Source organism: Pseudorca crassidens, chromosome 1 (genome assembly GCF_039906515.1).
Source record: "Pseudorca crassidens isolate mPseCra1 chromosome 1, mPseCra1.hap1, whole genome shotgun sequence".
Classification (NCBI taxonomy): Eukaryota; Metazoa; Chordata; class Mammalia; order Artiodactyla; family Delphinidae; genus Pseudorca; species Pseudorca crassidens.
The window spans coordinates 107,346,566-107,371,391 of record NC_090296.1 but is presented as its reverse complement, the minus strand read 5'-3'; the positions used below and the strand labels follow the sequence as shown (position 1 = coordinate 107,371,391).

Here is a 24,826-nt window from a genome sequence, read left to right as displayed (position 1 = left end):
GTGGGAAGTTGCGATTGTATTGTTCTTTACCGGGCGCGGCGATCCAGACCGACCCGGTTCTGCAGAGGGGCCGCCCATGGAGGGGTAACAGTGGTCTCCTTCTCGTCTGAGCCGGGCGGCTACAGCTCTCCAGAGTGCCCCGCCTCTGTCCAGGTGTTCGGAGAGAGATAGCGGGAGGGTGTGTTTATGTTCAGTGCAAACATTTTGTTGCCCAGGGGAAAGGTTTTGGTGGGGAGAAAGATAAGCCGTTTTCGGGATGTTCACTGATCTGTAGGCTGGATTGCGTCTTTTAGAGGGACGGTCCCTCGGTGACCCAACTTGAAGAGTTTTCTTAAACTCTCAGGTGGAGTAGACATACACTGTAATTAGTGGATTGTCAAAACAGTGGCAACCCTCCACCCCCCACGTTGGCGTTAAGTGTGCTAAAAGCATATAATTTCTTGATTACTCCAGTTTTGAAGACGATTTTCATTTCCAGTGTATCCCAGGACCAACTGCATCATTTTGTTGTTGTGTAAAGTGCTTTATTTTAGGTTAACTTTTTGACTTCCTCCATAGTATACTTAAAGACCTTAAAATATGTTTAAGAGAATTAGATTGGAAGTTTTTCCGGAGTGCTTTGGATTAGTATAGACAAATTTGATAATTTAGAAAATATCTGAATATTTCATGTCGTGGATTGTTTTCGTTCTTTTCTTTGTAACTTTGACTGCAGAGCCAAGCATATTTTTGTCCTGTCTTATACTTCGTCTGAGGATGATACTTTGTAGGTAGACTTCTATTGTAGTTTGTAGTGTTCATTTTCTAGCGAAACAGATTAGGAGCTTCTAGTAGATGTTTAGTTTGAAATATCTGTGCTGGATACCCTCTATAAGGGCCTTTGTTTTTACATTTGTATTTAAGTTCTAAATGTGGCTTACAAGAAATTTCTGTTTTCACCTTTTGTTAGACACCGGTTTCTATGAGGTAGTAAAAAGTAAGGCGTCCACGTGAGGCAGTTTAAACTCCTGATGAGCAGTAGTCTATAAAATGTCCTTTGCTTTTCAAGAGTGAAACAGTAAGAATAGAAACTGGTGTATTCTGATGGTCGAAGAAAAAGTATAAATTGACAGCATAATCTTTGTGGGCTAAGGCCCTTTTTAAACAAAAATTTTCTAAATTCAGAACTCTGGAGTCATTTATAAAGTACCATTTCGCATTAAACATTGGTTAAAAGGCTACTTACTTTTTGATGTTTGTTTTAAGCAGAACTTTTTCAAAAAGACACTAAGAAATCTTTCATTTTAAAATTAGCATCAAGATTGTAGCTTTTGGGTGTATGGAGATATTTGTAATTTAATTGTAATATATAATATTTTAATTACAAATCTGAGCTTTTATGGTCAAGTTTGTAAGAAGTTTTTATGAGGATGATAGAATAGAATACATACAGATTCTCTTATGAGAGACTGAATATGTTTGTGTAGATTAGAAGAAGCTGTAGTGGAAATATGGATTTAACTTTAAAGTATAAATCATTTTTAGGTACTTAATTATCCTTTTTAGTTGCTTTCCCCTATCCGATTTGTCAGTCACTGTTTTGCATTAGTTTTTTCTTGCTCTTAGTGTGTTGGTGAGAAGCTGGAAAAGAGAATGTGTTTAGAATCATAAAACTAAACTTTCCTAAAGTTGTCCATTTCTTGCACATGTCCCAGCCTATGCTGTATTTGTAGGAAGATACCATAAATTTTCTAGAGTTTAATGTCTATTTAGACATGACTCAAATATATACATAAAAATATTTTATGCAACCACATTATAAATTTATTAGAACTTCTGATTAAGTATAGCCCAAAGAATTTTTATGTATGTGTGAATTATACTTTTTTAACACAAATATGTTGGTGAGTTGATGTTTTTTCTTTCTCCTCTTTTAAAAAAATTAATTGGTGTGTTTGAGAGGTCCACAGGTATTTTAGCTGTAGCAGTAAATTCAGTCCCATGTTTTGGTTTAATGAAATCATACTTTAAATGAACTTTAGAATATGACACTTTTTTTTTTTTTTGATGGAGGCACGGCTCGTGGGGATCTAAGTTCCGCGATGACCAGGGATCCAACTGGGGCCCTTGGCAGTGAGAGTGCGGAGTCTTAACCACTAGACTTCCAGGGAATTCCGACATGTTTTTTATATTAAAAAATCTGGTGTAAATGCTTCGCTTTGTAGCATGCATTATAAAGAAATAAGTTTTCTGGAAGTTTGGCCAAAAGTATTAAAAGTATCAAAGTTTAAGCTTAAACTATTTCACTTTTACCAGCAAGTAAGGGCCTATGATGAAATTAATAAAGGGGACAGACTTCTTGTCTTCATCTTTTTTTAAATAAATTTATTTATTTTTATTTATTTTTGGCTGCGTTGGGTCTTCGTTGCTGCGTGTGGGCTTTCTCTAGTTGTGGCGAGCGGGGGCTGCTCTTCATTGCGGTGCGCAGGCTTCTCATTGCGGTGGCTTCTCTTGTTGCTGAGCACAGGCTCTAGGCGCACGGGCTTCAGTAGTTGCAGCACGTGGGCTCAGTAGTTGTGGCTAGTGGGCTCTAGAGCGCAGGCTCAGTATTTGTGGTACACGGGCTTAGTTGCTCCACAGCATGTGGGATCTTCCTGGAATAGGGCTCGAACCCATGTCCTCTACATTGGCAGGCGGATTCTTAACCACTGCGCCACCAGGGAAGTCGTGTCTTTTGTCTTTAAGGAGCTCTGACTCTTCATCTTTTCAACCTGAGATTGATAATCCAGTTAGCTGTATCATCTTGAGAAGGCCCATTTCAAGCCATCCCCTACATTAGCAGTATCTTTTCTGTGTGTGTACAGGACCTCTCTGAGTAGCAGGGTTTGAGAGAACTGGGCATGGCAAGCACCTCTGTCTTTTCTGATCTCCCTTTTATAACTTGTTTAAGATCTTCAAGGGTGTTTATTATCTAATATTTTAAAAATTATCTTACGAACTTGTAGGATGGAGCAGGGAGAGTAAAGGGACATTTCTGTGATGTCTGCTGTGTATCTGATATTGTGTTAGAAGTTTCGCTTTTCAACATGTATGAGGGAGTGGTGATATTTTACATTTGAAGAAACAGGCTCGAAGAAATAATTTTTCTGGCATCATCCACCTGCTAAGTGGTGAATTAGATATTCAAACCCAAGCCAGTTTGACCTCAAAGCCTAGGCATTTTACCCATTGCCCCCCATACCTTTTTAAAAATAATTAATTAATTATTGCCTGCGTTGGGTCTTTGTTGCTGCACACGGGCTTTCTCTAGTTGCAGACAGCGGGGGCTATTCTTCGTTGTGGTGTGCAGACTTCTCATTGAGATGACTTCTCTTGTTGGGGAGCATGGGCTCTAGGTGCGCTGGCTTCAGTAGTTGTGGCACACAGGCTCAGTAGTTGTGGCACACAGGCTCAGTAGTTGTGGCACACAGGCTCAGTAGTTGTGGTGCACGGGCTTAGTTGCTCCGTAGCATGTGGGTTCTTCCCGGACCAGGGCTCAAACCCGTGTCCCCTGTATTGGCAGGCGAATTCTTAACCACTGTGCCACCAGGGAAACCCCTGTGTCCCTTTTAAATGGGCTGAATTTAATCTTAAATGATGGAGGTTTAGTATAAGAACAGCTTACAGTTTGGGGCTAAACTTGCTTTAGCTGTCAATTTTTGTACTTGGAAAAAGGAGCAATACTAAGGATAAATGGAAAAACTGGAATAATCCTGCCAGTTAGATTCCTATGAGGGCAGTAACACTGCTGTCTAGCAGTATGAAAGCTTTGCCTTAGGACTACTGGGGTGGGGACAGTCCTGTCCTAGCTAGGTTGCAGGAAATAGCAGTACTGAGAATAGTTCTCAGGGGGTGTAGACTCTCTTTGATGTTGGGTGAATTCATTCTGAAGCTACTACAATTCCAATTAAACAATGTGAGAACATGTACAGTTAGAACATTGCTGTTTAGTCACCAGTGTTTATTGTATGTCTATGGCTCGTAGGAGTCATGACGGCACAGTCTTGAGTGAGAAGAGAAGAAAAAACATTGAGTTTGTCAGAGTAGACAGAAATGCCAAGATATAAAAATAGAGTTCCAATTATGTATTGTAGCTGCAGTTGAAATGAGGATTTATTAAGCTGGAGGGACATCAGCCAGTTTGGGAGAGCTTTTTGAGATAGAAGAGAATGGCTTATAGTGTAGTAAGATGCATGTAGGCTTACTTGCCTGGAATGGAGAGTCCATGGCAGGAAATAAGGAGAAATGCTAACTGGGCCATAATGACTGGGACTCTCATTATTCATATAATAGGCCATGATAACTATGAAGAAGAGTATTGTGGAATTTTGGTTGGCTGAGCAGTTGGGATATGATACAATAAGGAATAAATTAGCTGCTTGATGAACTGGGTGATTGAGTCCTGGGTTAGGGTAGTGATTGTAGAAACAAATACGGGTACAACAAGAAATCATATGGAAGAAAAACTAGTAAAACTTGGCAAATGTTTAATGTGAAGGTATCACAATTTATTGAGGGCTTACTCTGTGTTGAGTTTGGATCTTAGAGGCTGTTGCATTGGAGAGAGTGTAGTTTTATAAAGCTTTGAGGACCTCAGCCTTTGAAGTTGAAAGTGTCTAAGATCTTGAATCTAGATTGAAGGTTATAGGTTGGGATGTGTGTCAGAGTTGAATTTTATCCTACTTGCAAACTAATACTTTTGTTGGGCATTGGTTAAAACTTTGCACAGTCCTTCAATAATCTGTGGTTAGTCACTTGGGAAGCACTGTTCCTGACAGTTGGGAGATAGAAGTTTGGTGAATTTGAGGTGGAGAGGAGAAGTTAAAGGTACATTAACGAGTATATTTTTACCTTACAAGTATATATTTACTGTCCTTCAGTTGGAATTAGGCTCTTCAGTTCAAGAATATGCTTGAGGGCTTCCCTGGTGGCGCAATGGTTGAGAGTCCGCCTGCCGAGGCAGGGGACGCGGGTTCGTGCCCCGGTCCGGGAAGATCCCACATGCCATGGAGCGGCTGGGCCTGTGAGCCATGGCCGCTGAGCCTGCGCGTCCGGAGCCTGTGCTCCGCAACGGGAGAGGCCACAACAGTGAGAAAAGACTATGCTTGATACTGTTGATTATATGTGAATTGTGAAATTCCTATTTCAGACACAAATTGGGGAAAAGAATGTGACTTCTGCGTTTGAGGCAAATGTACATATATGATTTGTGGAGCAGAATTTTCTTTCGTTTATTTTTGCTTGCATTAATGATTGCAAGGGATATATATGTACACATATTTTTTGAAAAACTTTGAACTTTGGATTTAATTTTCAAAAGAATATGGATAGAATCCTATACTTATGAATTGGGTAGAATATTAATTTGCTTCTTTTTTCCTAAGAATTAAGTGGGAGAAGTTTGTAAAATGCTGAAGAGATTGTAAAGTGATGTGCAAATATTGTTAAAAATATGTTGTTTCCAGGCCTAATTTCATTTGGAATCTATTAGTTACAAAATATAGATAAATAAATGTATTTTTAAAAGTTGAAATACTAGAACATCATTATCAAACATTAGCAACTAGAATTTGAGAAATCCATAATTCCTTCTCGAACACAGTTCTATCACTTTTTAATATTAATCATTCAGTCTTTTAAAATGCCTGTTATTATGAATTTACATCATAGTATTTATGTGGTTTTGTAGCTTTTAAAAAATTAATGTGTAGTTAAAATGTATACACAAGCAGACACTGAAATATTTATAAGTAGTCTGGAGATAGTTTTGGTTGTCACAACTTGAGGAATGCTTACTAGCATCTAGTGGGTAGAAGCCAGAGACGCTGTGAAACATCTTTTACAATGCATAGGGCAGCCCCCACACAGCAAAGAATTATCGGGCCAAAACTGAGGCTGAGAAACTCTGCTCTAGCAAGGAATTTGCTGTCTTTGTCCTCTTCATCTTTTTTATTGTTTTTGTTATTTCTGATAGCTTACTGTCTTGATTACTCAAGTCACATAAACTCCCCATATTCTTACCCTGTTGAAGCCTTCCTCCTCCAGTGTTCTGTGCACTACAGTTAGGAAAAAAATTTTTTTCCAGCATTGCCCATTCTTCATCTTTGAGTTTGCATTTGGGAAGAAAATCTGATTCTCTTAATTTATAGTAGTGATTGAATGACTGATAGCCCATGAGGATTATCTGAAAACCAAAGCAAACCAGTTTCTTGTTAACCCAGAAGAGCCATGGATTAGCAGGATTTTAGTTTCTGTGGAAAGATACTTTGAGGCACTTAACCAGTAGCTTACTCTGCAAATCTCTCTTCAGAATTAGTTCTATTCAACTTCAACTTTTCACAATTTATTTTCTTCAAAATTTTAACTCATAAGTACTCAAAAACTTTCATGTCTTTTTCATAACTCCATCTCTCCCTCCCCTTATTGTCATTGGTAGCACCTTTGGCAGAATTGTTTTATTTACACATCAGATTTCCTGGAAGGAGGTGGAGGCAGATGGTTTGGGGTACAATATGGGAGAAGGGTGGGGTGCTGAGAGTAGGTTTAGTATAAAATGCAAAGTGTGGGGTAAATATATATCAACATTGCAGTGGTGGCTGGAGCCATTTTGTGTGTGTGTGTGTGTGTGTGTGTGTGTGTGTGTGTATGTGTGGTGGGCTGAAAGTCAAAGTCCCTTCTCTGTACTTATGTTTGCATTTACTTGAAATGGTGTAAAGGCATTTCAAATCAGCATAGAAATCTAAATTATGTACGTATTCCACTTTTGGATTTTTAAGTTGTATTTCGTAAGTAGTTGAAGTTTAATACAATTGGTAGGTTTTCACTATCGATGTTTTATGTCCTTTGTGATAGATTTAGTTTAAAATTTATAGTTTATAATTTCACTTTGAGCCAGCTAACTTTACTATTTTTAATTCTTAGAGACGAGCATATCTGAAAAAGTGGGTATGTTGGAATATGCTTATAATTGTAGACATACTCTCCTATTTTGAGCTTTCACTTGTAACTGTTAGGTGTAGATATTTGTAGAAAATGATTTGACTGGTTTCTAGTGAAGAAATAGATACTGTGGCTTAAGTTTGTAGTCACAATTTAGAAGTAACTTTTCCAAGACTGCAGTAAAGGCACTTAAGTATATTGCTGAAATATAGGACATTATAGTTCCTGGAAGTCTACCTTTGTCATACAAGAGAACAGCTTTGTTAATGGTATTTAGTGCTTCAAGATCAGAGTGAATACATATCAAATATAAGAAGCATTGGTCAACCCAGTGTGATGCCTCAGACACAGTTGATGACTCAAGTTCCTTAGGAAGGAAATACACTTTAAAGTTGTGGAAAAATGCTCTTGGTTCCTAATTTTAAAATTACACAAGTGAAAAGTCTGTAGAAAACAACTTGATTACAAGTAATTTTTCTGACGAATGGAAGTGTGCCAGCCTTAGCTTATTCTTACACATCCTCTCATTTATTGTAATTGAGTTTTTCTGTAAATAGGGAGATATGTAATGTCAAAAGATTTTTGCAGATTTCTTTCCCCCATCCTTAAGACTGCACTGTCAACTTTCTTTGATATTAATAGGAAAACAAGTTTATTTCTTACATAATATTGCTCTCCCACAAAAAGGTGTTATCCACCATCAGTAAGATATACTGTTTTTTCCCCCGATGTTAATGAAATTTTCATTCTGCGTTTTTTTGCCCTATTCTTTTTTTCTTTCTTTTTTTTTTTTTTTTTGTGGTACGCGAGCCTCTCACTGCTGTGGCCTCTCCTGTTGCGGAGCACAGGCTCCTGACGCGCAGGCTCAGCGGCCATGGCTCACGGGCCCAGCCGCTCTGCGGCATGTGGAATCTTCCCGGACCAGGGCACAAACCCGTATCCCCTGCATCGGCAGGCGGACTCACAACCACTGTGCCACCAGGGAAGCCCGAGGAAGGAAGCTTTTGTTTGCAAGCATTCCTGAGAAGTAAGATGCTGCCTACCCATGGAATATGGGAAATAATCATAATGGTTAGCATTTATGGTATACTTACTATATTCCAGGTATGATTCTTAAAGTATAATGAGGTTGTTAGATTCTGCCTTTGTACGAAGATTGGGTCATTTTGCCATCAGAGCATAATTTAGGCTCTTTGTACTTATAGTATTTGAGCCATTTGACTTTTGGTCAGTCAGGTTCTTTGAAAGGTTTTTCGTTTTTCTTCGTTTTTTTTTTTTGACATTAGAAAATGTTTACAGTTAAGACGGGAGAAGCACCTTAGAGAACATTTTATGCATAATACCATTTCAGTTTTGTCACAGATAAATTTATACATGTATTCTTTTTTTTTTTTTTTTTTTTTTTTTTGCGGTATGCGGGCCTCTCACTGTTGTGGCCTCTCCCGTTGCGGAGCACAGGCTCCGGACGCGCAGGCTCAGCGGCCATGGCTCACGGGCCTAGCCTCTCCGCGGCATGTGGGATCTTCCCGGACTGGGGCACGAACCCGAGTCCCCGGCATCGGCAGGCGGACTCTCAACCACTGCGCCACCAGGGAAACCCCCTGTACATGTATTCATTTTTTAAAAGCTTGAGGACAGATACTAAATCTCTTGATGGTGAGATATAGGTTATATCTTTTACAAAAGTATCTATTACAAAGCTTTTGTGATACGGAAAAAGAAAAAAACATTTTTTAAAGTTGGATTACCTTTAGTAAATACCATTATCCTGGTGACTTTGAAAACAGTCATAGGAAATAAAATACTGTTCTCAAATTGTGGAAAGGGAGAGAGCGCCTTAAGATCTCCAGTGGCAAGGAGACCGAGTTGTTTTTTCTACTTAGAACCTGCTGGCCATTTTTCTGCCATTCTTGTATTGTAGGTGATTTTTTGTGTGTGTGTGTTGCTTTACTTTTTTAGTTTTTTTTTTTTTGAAAATTAATTATATGTTTTCTCCATCTTATAGGTCCAGTCCAATTATTCTTCTACCAATTTCACACATAGGCATTTGCTTGATATACTGTTTAATTTTTCCTAACTTTTTATCTTAAAAATGTATGTATTTTCTGAAAAGTTGGAAGTATATATAGTCCAGTTAACATTTATATACCTTTAATCTAAGTTTATTAGTGATTATCTTTCACCACGTTTGCTTTATCGCTCTTAATATGTATTCTTTTTTTTTGTTCTGAACCCCCTAAAGTAAGTTGATACCCTTAAAATCTTAAGTATGCATCTCGTAAGGTTAAGGACATTGTCCTTACATGACCAAGAAGATTCTTTTTTATTTTTTAATTGTTCAAATTTCCCACGGAGCTTGTAGGTACTAAGTACCATATGAGTTTATTATATGTTTTGTGAAGGCCAGATTTCTGGCAACTACAACTAAGGACTAGAAAGTAAAACACTGTTGGTATGCTTTTATGTATAGGTAAAAAAGAGTAATAGTAGAGAAAGGAGACATTGACAGAATAACTACACAGCAGGATGGAGCTATTTTATGTAGGAACAATGGCACAATAACATAATAGCTTAGAGCTTATCATATCATTATGACCTCTTAGGTTGAAGATGTTAATAAGGGTGAGCCTGGCTCAAGAAGATGTTAAAGTAGAGGGGAAAAAAATCAGTAATGGTTCAAAAGGAAAGATATTAGGCACATAGATAAACCCCAATTATCTAGAAATTTTGCTCAGTGGAACCTGTCATTTTCCTTTGATGTCAGATTACTAACATCTTACTGTACTCTAGGTTAAATGTACTTTATTTTCATCATTGTCTAGTAACAGATCTGTTTCTCCATTGTTAAGGACTTTACATGATGAGAACGTCTTCAGTGAGTATTCTATTCTTTATCAGAAGGGAGAAAAGGAGTTAAAGATTGCCGTGCATTGAGTCCTTCCTGTTACCTTCCCTGTCATTCATGTTGCCCTGCTTGGGTAATATATCAGTGATAAAAGAAGCTCCAGTTCTGTATTCAGGGGCAGCAGCAGAACATTAGTTTTTTTGCATTGTTTGTTGTTGTTTTGTTTTTTACTCCTAGACTTGTAGGCTATGATTCCTTTTGTACAGATCTATTTCATCTAAATAAAGGATTTAAATTAGAGGATGAAAATAGTAGTCTGTTATGGGCCACAAATCACATGTTAATTTAAATGGCAACAGACCTTTGGAAGAAGACGTTTCTGTGCTGGTACTTACTTATTAGGTGTGTTAAATAACCCCTAATATGATGATGACCCCTATATTTGTATCTCCAGCCTAGGACTCTCTTGAATTCTAGACTCCTGTTTCCCAGCTACATCTCCAGCTAGATGTCTGGTGGGCATCTGAAACTTAACATGTCCAAAACCAAACCTCTGATTCCTCTTACCCCAGTCTTTTTTCCTGTAGTCTTTCCCATCTCAGTAAATGGGATCTCCATTCTTAAGTTGCTTAGGCAAAAATACTTTTGAGTTATCCTTGATTCCTCTTTTCACTTACACCCTGCATGCAAATCCTGTCAGCTTCTCCTTTAGAGTATATGCAAATTTTGACAACTTCTCATTAGCTCCACTGCTACAGCATCCATCTCACTTTAATTACCGTAAAACCTGCTAACTCTTCTTCCTGTTCTCTTGTTCTCCCAGTCTCTTCTCAACATAGCAGTCAATGTGATTGTGTTCAAAAGCTGCTTTGGTCAAAACCGTCTACTGGTACATTGTATACTTCAAAATGGTTGAAATGGTGAGGTTTATGTTCTGTGAATTGTACCTCAACAAAAAAGTAATAGCAAAATAAATTAAAAAACCCATTCAGTGGCTTAATATTTTAAGTAAAATCCAATGTCCTTATAGTGGCTTCTAAGGCCCTACCTGAGGTACATGTATGCTTGTTCTCCCTACCTCCTGCCCCCAGTCCTTCCCCACTGTTCATTTCTGCTCCAGCCACACAGAGCTCTTTAAAAATTGCCAGGCTTGCTCCTGTCTCAGGGATTTTGCACTTGCTGATCCTTTTACATGGAACAGTTTCCCCCTTAGATTGCTGTATTATCTACCCTCTTTCTTTTTTAAGTTAAAAAAAAATTACATGGTGGTGAAATACACGTAAAATTTACCAGCTTAACCATTTTTAGCTGTGTGGTTCAGTAGTATTTAAGTACACTCACATTGTTGTACTTTGCTCTCTTTCTGAGTCTTTACTGAAATATTATGAAGTCTTCTGATTACCTCATATATATACATACATATAATACAAACCCCTTCCTTGGCATTCTCTATCCAGTCACCCCGTGATAACACTCTTATAGCCATCCCAAGTTGTTTACTTGTTCACAGGGAACTCTATTCAATATCCTGTGATAACCCATAATGGAAAAGAATATGAAAAAATATATACGTATAACTGAGTCACTTTGCTGTACGGAGAAATTAACACACCATTGTAAATCAAATATCCTTCAATAAAATAAAATAAATTGATTATGCGCCGAAAAAAATGAAGTTATTTACTTGTTTGTCTTACTGTCTGCCTTCCTTCTCTAGAATAAAGTTTTCTAAGGTCAGTAATTTTGTTTTGTTAGCTGCTATATTCCCAGCATCTAAAACAATGCCCATATAGTATATAGTGCATATAGTAAGTGCCCATTATATGTGCTGAGTGAATAGATGAATGATTACTGAACTAGATAATTTCACTTTTTATGAATTACATAAGAATTCCAATTTTCTAAGAGTATGTCTGGAAAAAAAGCCTTCAAAGCTTATAATTAATCTTTTTTACTTTAATTGACTTTAAAATGGAATGAAAATACCATTTTTGTTAGTGTATTGGTTTTGCTCATTAGTTTTATATGCCCAGTTAATTAAAAGTATTAGGTAGGTTGAATGGGTTAAAATATTCTTTATAGAAACCAAATTGCTTTTTCTCAACTACTATGTGTTCCTGTTAAAAAATATTATTAAAGCACTTAGCACTTGTCATTCACTGCAAAAATTAGACTAAAAGGTGAAATGTAGAACGTCTTCATGGTTATCTGATTTTACTCAATAAAACTTGTAAACTTTGCTATATTCCTAAGATGAAACTTTAAAAAACCCATTTTCATTTTAGGGTAAATTTAGAATCACAGAATGTTTGAGCTAGAAGGAAGTTTTGGGAACTTCCCTGGTGGGGCAGTAGTTAAGAATCCGCCTGCCAATGCAGGGGACACGGGTCCGAGCCCTGGTCTGGGAAGATTCCACATGCTGTGGAGCAACTAAGCCCGTGTGCCACAACTACTGAGCCTGCGCTCTAGAGCCTGTGAGCCACAACTACCGAGCCTTCATGCCACAACTGGTGAAGCCCACGCTCCTAGAGCCCATGCTCTGCAACAAGAGAAGCTACCGCAATGAGAAGCCCGTGCACCACAATGCGGAATAACCCCTGCTTGCCACAACTAGAGGAAGACGGTGCACAGCAACGAAGACCCAATGCAGCCATAAATAAATAAATAAATAAATAAATTTATAAAAAATAAAAGGAACTTTTGTAGTTTTGGGTGGGTCGCTTAACCTCTCTGTGCCTTATCCTAAGATTAATTGTACTTGCCCTGCAATGTTGTTATGAGGGTGAAATGAGAGAATACATTCATTAATTAATTTAACCATAATTTACTGAATTCTTACCTGTTATGTACTGTACACTATTCTAAGCCCCTTATATATATTAAGTAATTTAATCCATATAACAACACTGTTAGGTATAGGTATTGCTATTTCACTTATTTTACAGACAGGGAAAATGAGGCACAGAGAGGTAGGTAACTTGTCCAAGATCACTCAACTAGTAAGTGGCACAGTTGGGATTCTAACACGTGACTTATAAACAAAGATAATGCTTGCTAAACTGTTGAAACATAAAGTAAGATATGTTGACCATATACTTCCACGGTTATTGAAAAACTTCATTACGAAAAGGAATATAACATTTTTAACTGTTCAGAAAGTCATGCAAAATGGTGATGAAAGCTGCATAGGTAATTGCAGAGACAAATACCTGAAATGCAGTCATTAGCATCAATAGAAGATTAAAAAAAACCTTACCTAGCGAATAGATCTATAATAATTTTAATTTTAACAAGTAGCACTTTGCAAATACTAGACCTGTTAGAAATTCTGATGCTTCTTGGATGAGTATCATAGATCACATTTTCTGATGATTGATTTATGGCTTTCTTATCAGCAAGGTATAGGCTGCTTTCTTTATAAATTCATATGAAAAAGGAAATTTCCGTGAAATGTTGAGTGGATTCATTAATTCTTACAGCAAACATTTACTGAGCACCTGTTTTCTTACTCTGTTTAGGTAATGAGGGTACATCATTGAACAAATCAAAGTCCTTGTTCTCGTGGAACTTCTGGTGGTAGAGGGATATGTCAATAAAAAATAATATGAAGAAAGAGGAGGATATTAGAATGAGTATGATTGGGACATAAGCTTTTAGATAGGGTGATCAGAGAAAGCTTCTGAAGAAATTTTGTAGATATCTGAATGAAGTGTGCCAACCCTGCTTTGGGGGAAGATGTTCCAGGCAGAGGGACGATAAAGAGACTAATGTGGCTGTAATACACAGAGTAAAGGGAGAGTGGTAGAAGATAAGGTGAGACCCGTATGGAAGTGGAGTGGGGGAATGCAGCCCCTTATGAGGATCATCTTCAGCGTTATAAGCCACGGTTATGACTTTTTTTTTTGAGATTATAAATCATGATGAAGGCTGTGGAGGGGGAACAGCTAGTGAGGGGGGTGGGTGAGGGGTGGAACATTTTGAGCAGAAGAGTGACACAATGTAACTTTATTTGAACATTATAACTCTGACTGCTGTGTGAAAAATAGACTGTCGGGGGTCTGGGGCAAGAGTGGAAGCTAAGAGGCCAGTTATTTGCAATGGTTTTTGATTGTCTAGAACCTTTTGAACCTTGCTTTGTTTGACACATTTTCAGCCTTATGAATTCCATCTCCTTAATTTAGATTCCCCAGCCTTTCAGTTGCAACTAGGACACAGGCATGTAAACTAGTCTTTGAACTAGGCTCCTCTAATCAGAAGCATCACTGGAGACCTGGATTCTGAACTGAGCAGACATGTATGCTTGCTGAAGTTTTGCCAATAGTGTGCATCTTTCAGACTGTTATGACAGATTTTTCCCTAGTTGTTTTAAGGTTGTGTTTCTGGTACAAAAGTGGGATTGGAGAGGCAGGACAGTGTTGGTGTTTTTCACAAGGTATTTTTGGGGTAATTATGATGTGTACTGCTGCTGCTTGGGATACCTGGATAATCTTAAGGAAGATAAAATGGGGAGGGTTCCAGTATATTGTCAAGTAGTAGAATATTACTTCAAGTAATAGACTATTGTATCAGAAGTATGGGAATTGATTAAGATCATAATGGAGAATACTTTAGTGTTTATGGAAAAATCTGTAAGGTCTGGATCAGGTTTCCTGTGTAGGATTTGCATGTTGGGATCACTGGTTGTCATTTACTCTTTTATATCCCCCCAACTTTTACTACTTATGTCTATCCTATTAACAAAAATATACTGCTGAATAATGAGTCATTATAGGATGCTTAATAGTTTCTTGGAGGTGAGTAGAATGTTAATTTTATTTATTTTCCTGAAGGGAGGACAAGCTGGACTATTTTGAATTGTCTTTGTTTTAGATTCTGGATTTTTTTTTTTTTTTGAAAAAGTGTATAACTTAGGGAAGAGTAAAAGAAAGGCCAAATACCCATATGGTTACCACTTTGACTCACCATTTTTCTTTAAAAAAATTTTAATTAGCTTTATTGAGGTATAATTTCCATACAATAAAATTCAACAGTTAATTTTGAGAAAGGTATATAGTTTTTTAACCACCACCACCATAATAATAATAATAATATGGAACATTTACACTAACCAGTAAAGTTCCCTTGTGCTCTTTGCAGTCAATTCAGAATCCTTCTGATTTCCCTTTTGATTTCTTCTTTGACCCAAGGGCTATTTAGAAGTGTGTTAAGTTCTCAATATTTGGGAATTTTTCCAAGTATCTCCTACTGATTTAATTGCACTGTAGTCAGAAAACATACTCTCTGATTTCAGTCTTTTAAAATTTGTGGAAACATGCTTTATGGCTTAGAATTAAGGTCTATCTTGGTGAATACTCCATGTGCCTGTGAAAAGAATATATACTCTATTGTTGGGTGGACTATTTTGTAAACGTTAATGAGGTCAAGTTGTTTGATAGTGTTCAGTCCTTATTTTTTGTCTACTTGTTCAGTGAGGAGTGTTCATGATTTCCAACTATAATTTACAGATTTGTCTACTTTCAGCTCTGTCAGCATTTTTAATTTTTCAAAAATTGTATTCCTCGTTCTTTTTTTTAAAAAAATATTTATTTAGAATGTGCCAGGTCTTAGTTGTGGCCCGCGGGATCTTCGTTGAGGCATGTGGGATCTCCAGCCGCGGCATGCGGGATTTTTTTTTTCTTTTTTTTTCTTGGTTGCGGCATGCATGCGGGATCTAGTTCCCCAACCAGGGATTGAACCTGGGCTCCCTGCACTGGGAGAGGGGAGTCCTACCCACTGGACCACCGGGGAAGTCCCCCGTCAGCTGTTTCTTCACATACTTTAAGCTCTGTTATGTGATGCACATTTAGGATTGTTACGTTCTTTCGATGGGTTATGAAATGTACTTTTTTTTAAAATGTATTTATTTTATTTATTTTTGGTTAAATTGGGTCTTCGTTGCTGCACGCGGGCTTTCTCTAGTTGTGGAGAGTGGGGACTACTCTTTGTTGTGGTGCGTGGGCTTCTCACTGCGGTGGCTTCTCGTTGCGGAGCATGGGCTTTAGGTGCACGGGCTCAGTAGTTGTGGCACGCAGGCTCAGTAGTTGTGGCTCACAGGCTCTAGAGTGCAGGCTCAGTAGTTGTGGCACATGGACTTAGTTGCTCCACGGCATGTGGGATCTTCCTGGACCGGGGCTCGTACCCATGTGCCCTGCACCGGCAGGCGGATTCTTAACCACTGCGCCACCAGGGAAGCCCCTGAAGTGTCTTTTTTTAATCCCTCTTTTTTTTTTTTTCCTTTGGTTTGTTTGTTTTAAAGTTTACTTTGATAATACTGTAGGCACTCCAGCTTTCTTGGATTAGGGTTTGGATGGTATAACTTTTCCCTTTTTTTTTTTTTTTTTTTTTGCGGTATGCGGGCCTCTCACTGTTGTGGCTCGCCCGTTGCGGAGCACAGGCTCCAGACGCACAGGCTCAGCGGCCATGGCTCACAGGCCCAGCCGCTCCACGGCATGTGGGATCTTCCCGGACCGGGGCACGAACCCGTGTCCCCTGCATCGGGAGGCAGACTCTCAACCACTGCGCCACCAGGGAAGCCCCCTATTCTTTTTACTTTAACTCATCTTTATTTTTGTTGAAGTATCTTTTAGACAGCATGTATTAACATTTTCTTTCTTGAAAAATAATAAAATGACTTCCATTTAATTATGTTTAAATCATTAACTTTTAATGTAATTATTGATAAGATTGAGTTTAAAACTACCATCTTACTGTTTGTTTTCTGTTAGTTCTATCTGTTCATAGTCCTTTTTACTCCTCTTTTTCTATATTCTTTGGGATTAATTTGCTTTAAAAAATGATTTCATTTTATCTCTGATATTGGCTTATGTGATATACCTGTTTAGTATATATTTTTAGAGGTTGTTCCTAGGGTGTACAGCATACACCTGTAACTTAAAAATGTATACCTTTAAATAAAATACCACTTCATTTATAGTGTACTTTCATTTCTCCTCTCCTCCATTGTGCTGTATTATCATACATTTTAATTCTATGTGTGTCATAAATGCCATAGTACATTGTGTTTCTTGAACACAATCACTTAATTTTGAAAGAGATTAAAGAACGAGAGAAGAAATCATTTTTATTTTCTCATTATAGTCATTGTTCCTGTGTCAACACAGGTTTGTGTCAGCACAGGTTTCCAGCTGGTATATTCCTTCTGCCTGAAAAACTTCCTTTAACATTTCTTGTAATGCAGGTCTACTGGTGATAATTGTCAGCTTTGATGTCTGAAAAAGGGTTCATTTTACCTTTTTTTTTGGTTCATCTTCATTTATGAAAGATATTTTTATTGGGTATGGAATCTTAGGTTGACAGTTTTTTTTTTGTAGTACTTTAAACATGTTGCTGAATTATCTTCTGTCTTATGTAGTTATGCTGTCATTTATACCTTTGTTCCTCTGTATGTAATGTGTCTTTTTCTGTAGCTCCTTTGGGTCTAACCCACCAGCTGATTTTAAGGGTTTTTTTGTCCCTAGTTTTCAGCTGTTAGCCCATGATAACTTTTAATTTCTTTGTATGTTAATTCCATCATCTCTATAGTCTCTGTTTCTAATATCTGATTTTTTTCTCCAGTAATATGAGAAAAAGACATTTTCCTGATTCTTTACATGCATGGTAATTTTTGATTGGATGCAGATCATTCTTGATTTTTACTTTTTTGTGTGTGTTTGATTTTTGTCTTGCCTTTAAACACTGTCACATATTTTTTGGTGTACAATTAAACTACTTGGAATCAGTTGAGTCCTTTGGAAGATGGCCTTTAAGCTTTGTTAGAGTGGATCCCAAACAGCCTTTAGTCTGTGGCTAATTTTGCCCCGTAAATAAGGTGATGTATTCCTGAGGGCTCTACCCAATGCTCCGTATATTACAGGTCTGTCTTCTCTGGATGGTGGGAATATGAACACTTCCCAGCCCTATCAATATAAACTTTTAAGATTGTTCTGCTTACTCTTTTTGTGGTTTATTTTTTTGGCCTGGGATAGTTGATTCTCTCACATGATCAGATATGAATCTGCCAAACATGTAAGGGGACCCTTCTTTAGATCTCTGAGCTCCTTTTCTGTTAGCTTCCTTTTCTTTGGCACTCTGACCCACAAATTCTAAACGCCTGGCCTCTCAGAACTCAAATACGTGGCTCCTCAATTCAGCAAGACCAGCAGGCTCTGTTTGGGTTCCTCTACCCTGCATATTGACCTGAAACTGCCTCTGGGTAGTTAAGTTGGGCCAATTGTAGATCTTATCTCATTTGTTTATCCTCCAATGTATTTTGTCAAGTTTTCTGAATGTTTGTGGTGGTAGGTTAAATTTAGTTCCTCTTACTCCATTATAGTCAGAAGTGGAAACTGATAGCAGTTGTGTCCTTTTTCTTTTTTGTCCCACTCTGAATCACTTCAGTGAAAATTACGCGTGTCATTTTACTCTTAAGTACTTCAAAGTACATCTCCCCAAATTCAGATTATTCTCCTACTATATTACCACAGTGTTGTTGTATTGAAGAAAATTAACAAGAATTCCTTAATATCATCTAAGACTGATTGATTCCAGTTTGTCCTGTATTGTTTCTAAGTGTTTTTTGTTTTCCTTCTCAGTTGGGTTTTTTTCTCTTTTGCTTTTTTTTTTTTTTCATTATTTTTGCTCTGGTATGTTTCGACATGTTCATAGTGGTGTGGCTCTTCTTTGTTCTGTCATTTTTTTTCTGTGACAGAGTTTGTGTTTTACCTACTTCTGTGCAGTCAGGACTCATGACCATATACAACCTTTTTGAGAATTCCAGGGCTCTGTTCTCTTGAGATTTTTTTAAAAAGTGAATTGTATGGCTTATGAGGGTTAGGGACAGCGTCTGGAGTTCAGTGTGCTATGCTTTGACACTTTCTCATTAGAGTATTCTGTTTATTTCCTTGGCTGCTTCTTTGAAAGATATACCATTAGGTTATACCCAGTGTTGTTTTAGTACACTGGTTCTCTTGAAAACAAGAAAAAAAAATCCTCTGATTTGTAGCCATTTCTAATTTCAGTAGCATGAATACTCTACCCATGGCTGATTTCAAGCTACCAACATGTCACTGAACACAGTTGGGAAGAGAATTGGCACTCGTGAGTCCGTATCAGCTAGCCCTAACACACACTAGTTATATCCATTTCTTACTTGGTTTTAGTTCTTGAGGATTTTTTTTTAATGTGGGAGGGTGGGCTGCTTTTTATAGTTGTTTTTTCCCATGGTTTTCCCATTGTTTCATTAAGTATTGGAGGGAGAAACTGCATAATACAGTTTCATTTAATACATTTTTTTTTTTGGCCGCACCATGTGGATTGTGGGATCTTAGCTCCCCGACCAGGGATTGAACCCAGGCTTCAGCAGTTAAAGTGCTGAGTCCTAACCACTGGACCACCAGGGAATTCCCTCATTTAATACATTTTCTTCAATAATTTTTAAAGTATTACCGTGACCATGTCATAAATACTGATATTTAGGCACAGTTAACAAAGAAACATAGGTCTTTTGTAGAAGCTGATACTGAAGTGGACTTGTTAACTGTATGTCCCTGGGTAGCGTTTTTAACTTTCCCATTTAAACCCAGTGAATTATGTTTTATCTCAATTGTAAAGATTCTGAAAGTCATCACTCAGATCCTTTGTAAGTGAAGGTAAACATTATGTTGCTTCATAAAATTCCTTTGTGTGTGGCACAGAGAAGAGATGACTTTGTTTAATAACTCTCCCAGAAGTGTTATATCCATTCAAATAATTGAGCCGTTATCACATGTGCTTCACCAGAACAGCCATAGTTACTGTTTTAAGTTATCAGAGGTGGCAAAATGCTTTATCTGCATTGTGACTTAAAAAGTTGACTTTTTGGTGCCGAAAAAGGAGTGGACGCAGTAACTTTGCAAAGCTAAGTTTGTACTATGACTATTCAGTCCACTTAAAAGAAATACAATTCAGTAATCCTACTTTGATTTTGAAAATGAAAGACCTACCCCAAAGTTCTCATAGTACAACTTCCCCATTCTTGATTTTTTCTTGATATTTTATCTTGTGTGAGGTATTTTTAAAAAGCCACATACAGACTCAAAGATATTTTTAAGGAATATGGAAGATGCATTGGTACAATATATAATTCCATTATTGAGTCCTGATTTTTAGAAGTTCCATACTGGGAGGTTTTATTTTCTCTTATACCTTGGGTTCACTATATTTTCTATGCTAGTTGTAAGATAGCTTTGGATTCTAGTTTCAGACTCCATTTCTGTCACCTCTGTTGAGAGCAGTGCATTCAAGAGTATGGTGAAGTGAGTCAGTATTTTATTTTATTTTATTATTATTATTTTTAGGAGTCAATTTTATTTTATTTTGAATTTTATTTTTTTATACAGCAGGTTCTTATTAGTCATCCATTTTATACACATCAGTGTATACATGTCAGTTCCAATCGCCCAGTTCATCACACCACCATCCCCACCCCCTGCCACTTTCCCCGCTTGGTGTCCATACGTTTGCTCTCTACATCTGTGTCTCAATATCTGCCCTGCAAACCAGTTCATCTGTACCATTTTTCTAGGTTCCACATATATGTGTTAATATACGGTATGTGTTTTTCTCTTTCTGACTTCACTCCTGTATGATAGTCTCCAGATCCATCCACGTCTCTACAAATGACTCAATTTCGTTCCTTTTTATGGCTGAGTAATATTCCATTGTGTATATGTACCACATCTTCTTTATCCATTCATCTGTCCATGGGCATTTAGGTTGCTTCCATGACCTGGCTATTGTAAATAGTGCTGCAGTGAACATTGGGGTGCATGTGTCTTTTTGAATTAATGGTTTTCTCTGGGTATATGCCCAGTAGTGGGATTGCTGGGTCATATGGTAATTCTATTTTTAGTTTTTTAAGGAACCTCCATACTGTTCTCCATAGTCGCTGTATCAATTTACATTCCCACCAGTGACTCAGTATTTTAAATTGAATGGTCTTTTCATGCTAGGCTTTGTGCTAAGCAGTTTACTTGCATTTAAGTTATTTACTTTTGTCTCTATTTTACAGACAAAAAAAAAAAACCCTGAGATTTTAAAAAAGTTTAATAATTACCCAGATCATGTAGTTATGGTGAGGAAATGTCAGAATTCAAACCTAGTTCTGTCTTTATTCCTGAATGTATGGCCTCAATTTGTGTATATAGGTCTCAAAGACAAGTGTGAGAGAAGGCAAAAAAGGAAGTGGAGGAAAGGGAAGAGATGGTGATGACTATGAAAAATTTACTGAGCTTTCACTGTATGGTAGGCACTTTGCTGATTGCCACACATGGCTTAAATCATTTAATCATTGTAACAGCCTTAAAAAAGAGGTATTCTACTTCTCTGTGTTTTTCTTTCTTTCTTTTTTTTTTGCGGTATGCGGGCCTCTCACTGTTGTGGCCTCTCCCGTTGGGGAGCACAGGCTCCGGACGCGCAGGCTCAGCGGTGTGGCTCACGGGCCCAGACGCTCCGCGGCATGTGGTATCCTCCTGGACTGGGGCACAAACCCGTGTCCCCTGCATCGGCAGGCGGACTCTCAACCACTGTGCCACCAGGGACCCTTACTTCTCTCTGTTTTAAGGGTGGGAAAATGAAGTTGAGTTTTCCACTTGATCAGGGAAACAAGCTAATAAATGAAGGTAATGGGATTCAAACCTAGAGAATTTTTTTATTCTAATAAGAAAATGCTTGCCATAAAATTTACTATCTTAACCATTTCTGGTGTACAATTCAGTAGTGTTAAGTATATTTACGTTGTTGTGCAGTCTTCAGAACTTAAACCCAGATGACTTAAGAGTTTGTATCCTTAACCATATAATGACAAGCAACTGACTGCATAAACAGAAAATTTAGTGATGGAACATTTAGGCTTTATGCAATACATTAGGCGAGAAGCAATGGTTTTTAATACGCTGGTCACCAAGTGGTGAAGGACAAGATCCTCAAGAGAGGGGAAACAAATGAAGCGAGACCTATGATTGTTCCAGCTTTCTGCCTGGAACGAATTTCCATCTGCAATTCATTCGTGCTACAAGAGGGAACCTAGGTGGAGACGAACGAACTCTTGAGTTGAGATGGAATGGGACCAAAGCACCTAGAGTTTGCAGACAATATCAGAATGAAGGACGCTACATAGAGAGAGAATCCCTGAGATCTGCAGAGGGTTCCCCTGGAGTGTTTGGCAGAGTATTGATCAGTGTGTATACGTGAGGAAATTACCTGAGGCCAAGGAAAGAAACAGTGCCCTATGTTCACATAGTGCAGGAAATAGTACTTGTTCTTACCGGCCAGATGGGAAAAACTCATGCCATGATTTGTGGAGCATTGCATAGAGTACTCAGATATGTCTTGCCCCAGTGGTAGGGAATAAAATTAGCCCTACACTGAACCCTGCTCCAGACCCATGTAACAAATCATAAAGGCAAGAGCCAAAAGGGTCAAACTTTCTAACTACCTTTACTTTGTCCTGTAACAAAGCCTAAGAATATTTATAAGAATACAAAAAATGTCCAGCCCCTACAAGGTGAAATTCACAGTGTCTGCCATCTATTCAGTGAAAGATTATGAGACATGCAATGAAGCAGGAAAACACAATCTGTAATGAGAAGAATAAGCAGTCAATTGGAACCAATCCATAACTGTCATGGGCATTAGAATTAGCAGACAAGAACATTAAAAGAGTTATTACAACTGTATTTCATATGTTTAATAAGTTAAATAGAGACCTAAAAGGTATAAATAAAACAGACGGAAATCTAACTTCTGCAGATGAAAACTACAATGTTTTCAATGGAAAGCACACCAGATGGCATTAACAACAGGTTAGACATTACAGAATATTATTGAACTAGAAGACAGCAGTAGAAACTATTCAAAATGAAACAGGGAAAAAAAGAATTTTTGATAAATATGAAAAAACCCATCAGTGGGCTGTGGGAAGAATTTGAGTGACCTAATATACTTGTAACTGGAGTCCTTGGGTGGGTGGGGGTGGGGAGAGTGAAAAAAATTGAAGAAGTAAGAGTTGAAAAATTGTAAACCCACAGACCCAAGGAGTTTACTGAAACTAAAGCTCAGTAAATATGAAGAAACCAAAGCACGTCAGAATCAAATTGCTCAAAACCAGTATTAAAAAGGAAAGTCTTAAAAGCACTAGGGAGGGAAAAGACACATTATATTCAGAGGAGCAATGGTAAGGATGACAGATTTCTTGTCAGAAGGAATATGGGTGAAAAGAGAGTGGAGCAAGGTTTTAAAAATATTAAAGAAAAAATACGAACTTGTCGACCTGGAATTCTGTGCCAGTGAAAATATCTTTCAAAAATGAAGACAAAAATAAAGACTTTGAGACATCCAATATCTGGAAGAGCTCTTCACCAGCAGAAGAAATTTTAGAGGAAGTTATCTAGGTAGAAGGAAAATGATACCAGATGGAAATATGGATCAACATGAAGAAATGAAGAACCCTGGAAATGAGAAAGAGAGTTTTTTCCTTGTTATCTAAATCTCTTTAAAAGATAATTGTCTGTTTAAACCAAAACAATTACAATGTATTATGGGCTTTATAAGACACAAGTAAGTAAAGTATGATGACAATAGTCTAAAGACCAGGAGGAAAGAAGTGAAAGTATAGTAATGTCAGGTTCTTATACCTGAAGTGTTATAATATCATTTGAAGGTAGGCTAAGTTAAAGATGTATACTTATAAGCCCTAAAGCAACCACTAAAACAACCAAACAGAGAGTTTTGCTAATAAGCTAGTGAAGAGGTAAAAACAGAATCATAAAAAATTAATTAGTCCCAATAAAGGAGAAGGGAGCAGAGAAAAGATGGGACAAACAGAAATAAATAGCAAGATGATAGACTTAAACCCAACCACATTAGTAACTACTTTAAATGTAAATGATCCAAACACTCCAATTAAAAGGCAGAGATTATCAGATTGGACAAAAAGGCAAGACCCAGCTCTATGCTGCCTACTGTGAACTCACATTAAATACGTAGGCACAAATAGATTAAAAATAAAAGGATGGAAAAGAGATATCATGCCAGTCAAAAAAAAAAAAAGAAAAAAAAGAGTGCTATATTAATAACAGACAAAGTAGATTTTAGAACATAGAATATTACAAAGAATAAAGAAGATCATTTGATAATTGATAAAGGAGTGAATTAATCCAAAAGGCATAATACATAATAATCTTTGACATTTATGCGTGTAATAATAGAACTTCAAAAATCAATTAAGCAGGGCTTCCCTCATGGCGCAGTGGTTGGGAATCCGCCTGCCAATGCAGGGGACACGGGTTCGATCCCTGGTCCGTGAAGATCCCACATGCTGTGGAGCAGCTAAGCCTGAGCACCCCAACTACTGAGCCTGAGCTCTAGAGCCCACGAGCCACAACTACTGAAGCCTGCGTGCCTAGAGCCCATGCTCCGCAACAAGAGAAGCCATGACAATGAGAAGCCCATGCACTGCAGCGAAGAGTAGCCCTTGCTCACCACAACTAGAGAAAGCCCACGTGCAGTAATGAAGACCCAATGCAGCCAAAAATAAATAAAATAAATAAATTAAAAAAAAGAACAACAACAAAAAATCAATTAAGCAGAGAACTGCAAGGAGAAATAGAAAAAGTCATAATTACAGACAGAGATTTCAATACCTTTCTCTCAATTATAGAACAGGTAGATAGAAAATCATGAAGGGTATAGAAGACTTGAACAACACTGTCAGCCAGTTGACCTGGTTGACATTTATAAAACACTGTACTCAATAAGTGCAGAGACTGACATTTCTAGAACACTCATCCATTAACAGCAGAATATACATTCTTTTCAAGTGTGCATGAAACATTGCAAGGATAGACCAAATTCTTGGTCATAAAATAAGTCTCAATGTATTTAAAAGGATTGATGTCATACAAAGTATGTTCTCTGGGTATAGTAGAATTAAATTAGAAGTCAGTAACA

General features: G+C 37.7%; 1 protein-coding gene across 1 annotated transcript in view; it reads left to right on the top strand.

Annotated features, from left to right (window-relative positions):
- The window catches only part of ADAM10 (ADAM metallopeptidase domain 10), a 111,020-nt gene that overhangs the window by 845 nt on the left and 85,349 nt on the right, over positions 1–24,826 (top strand). The window lies entirely within an intron of this gene.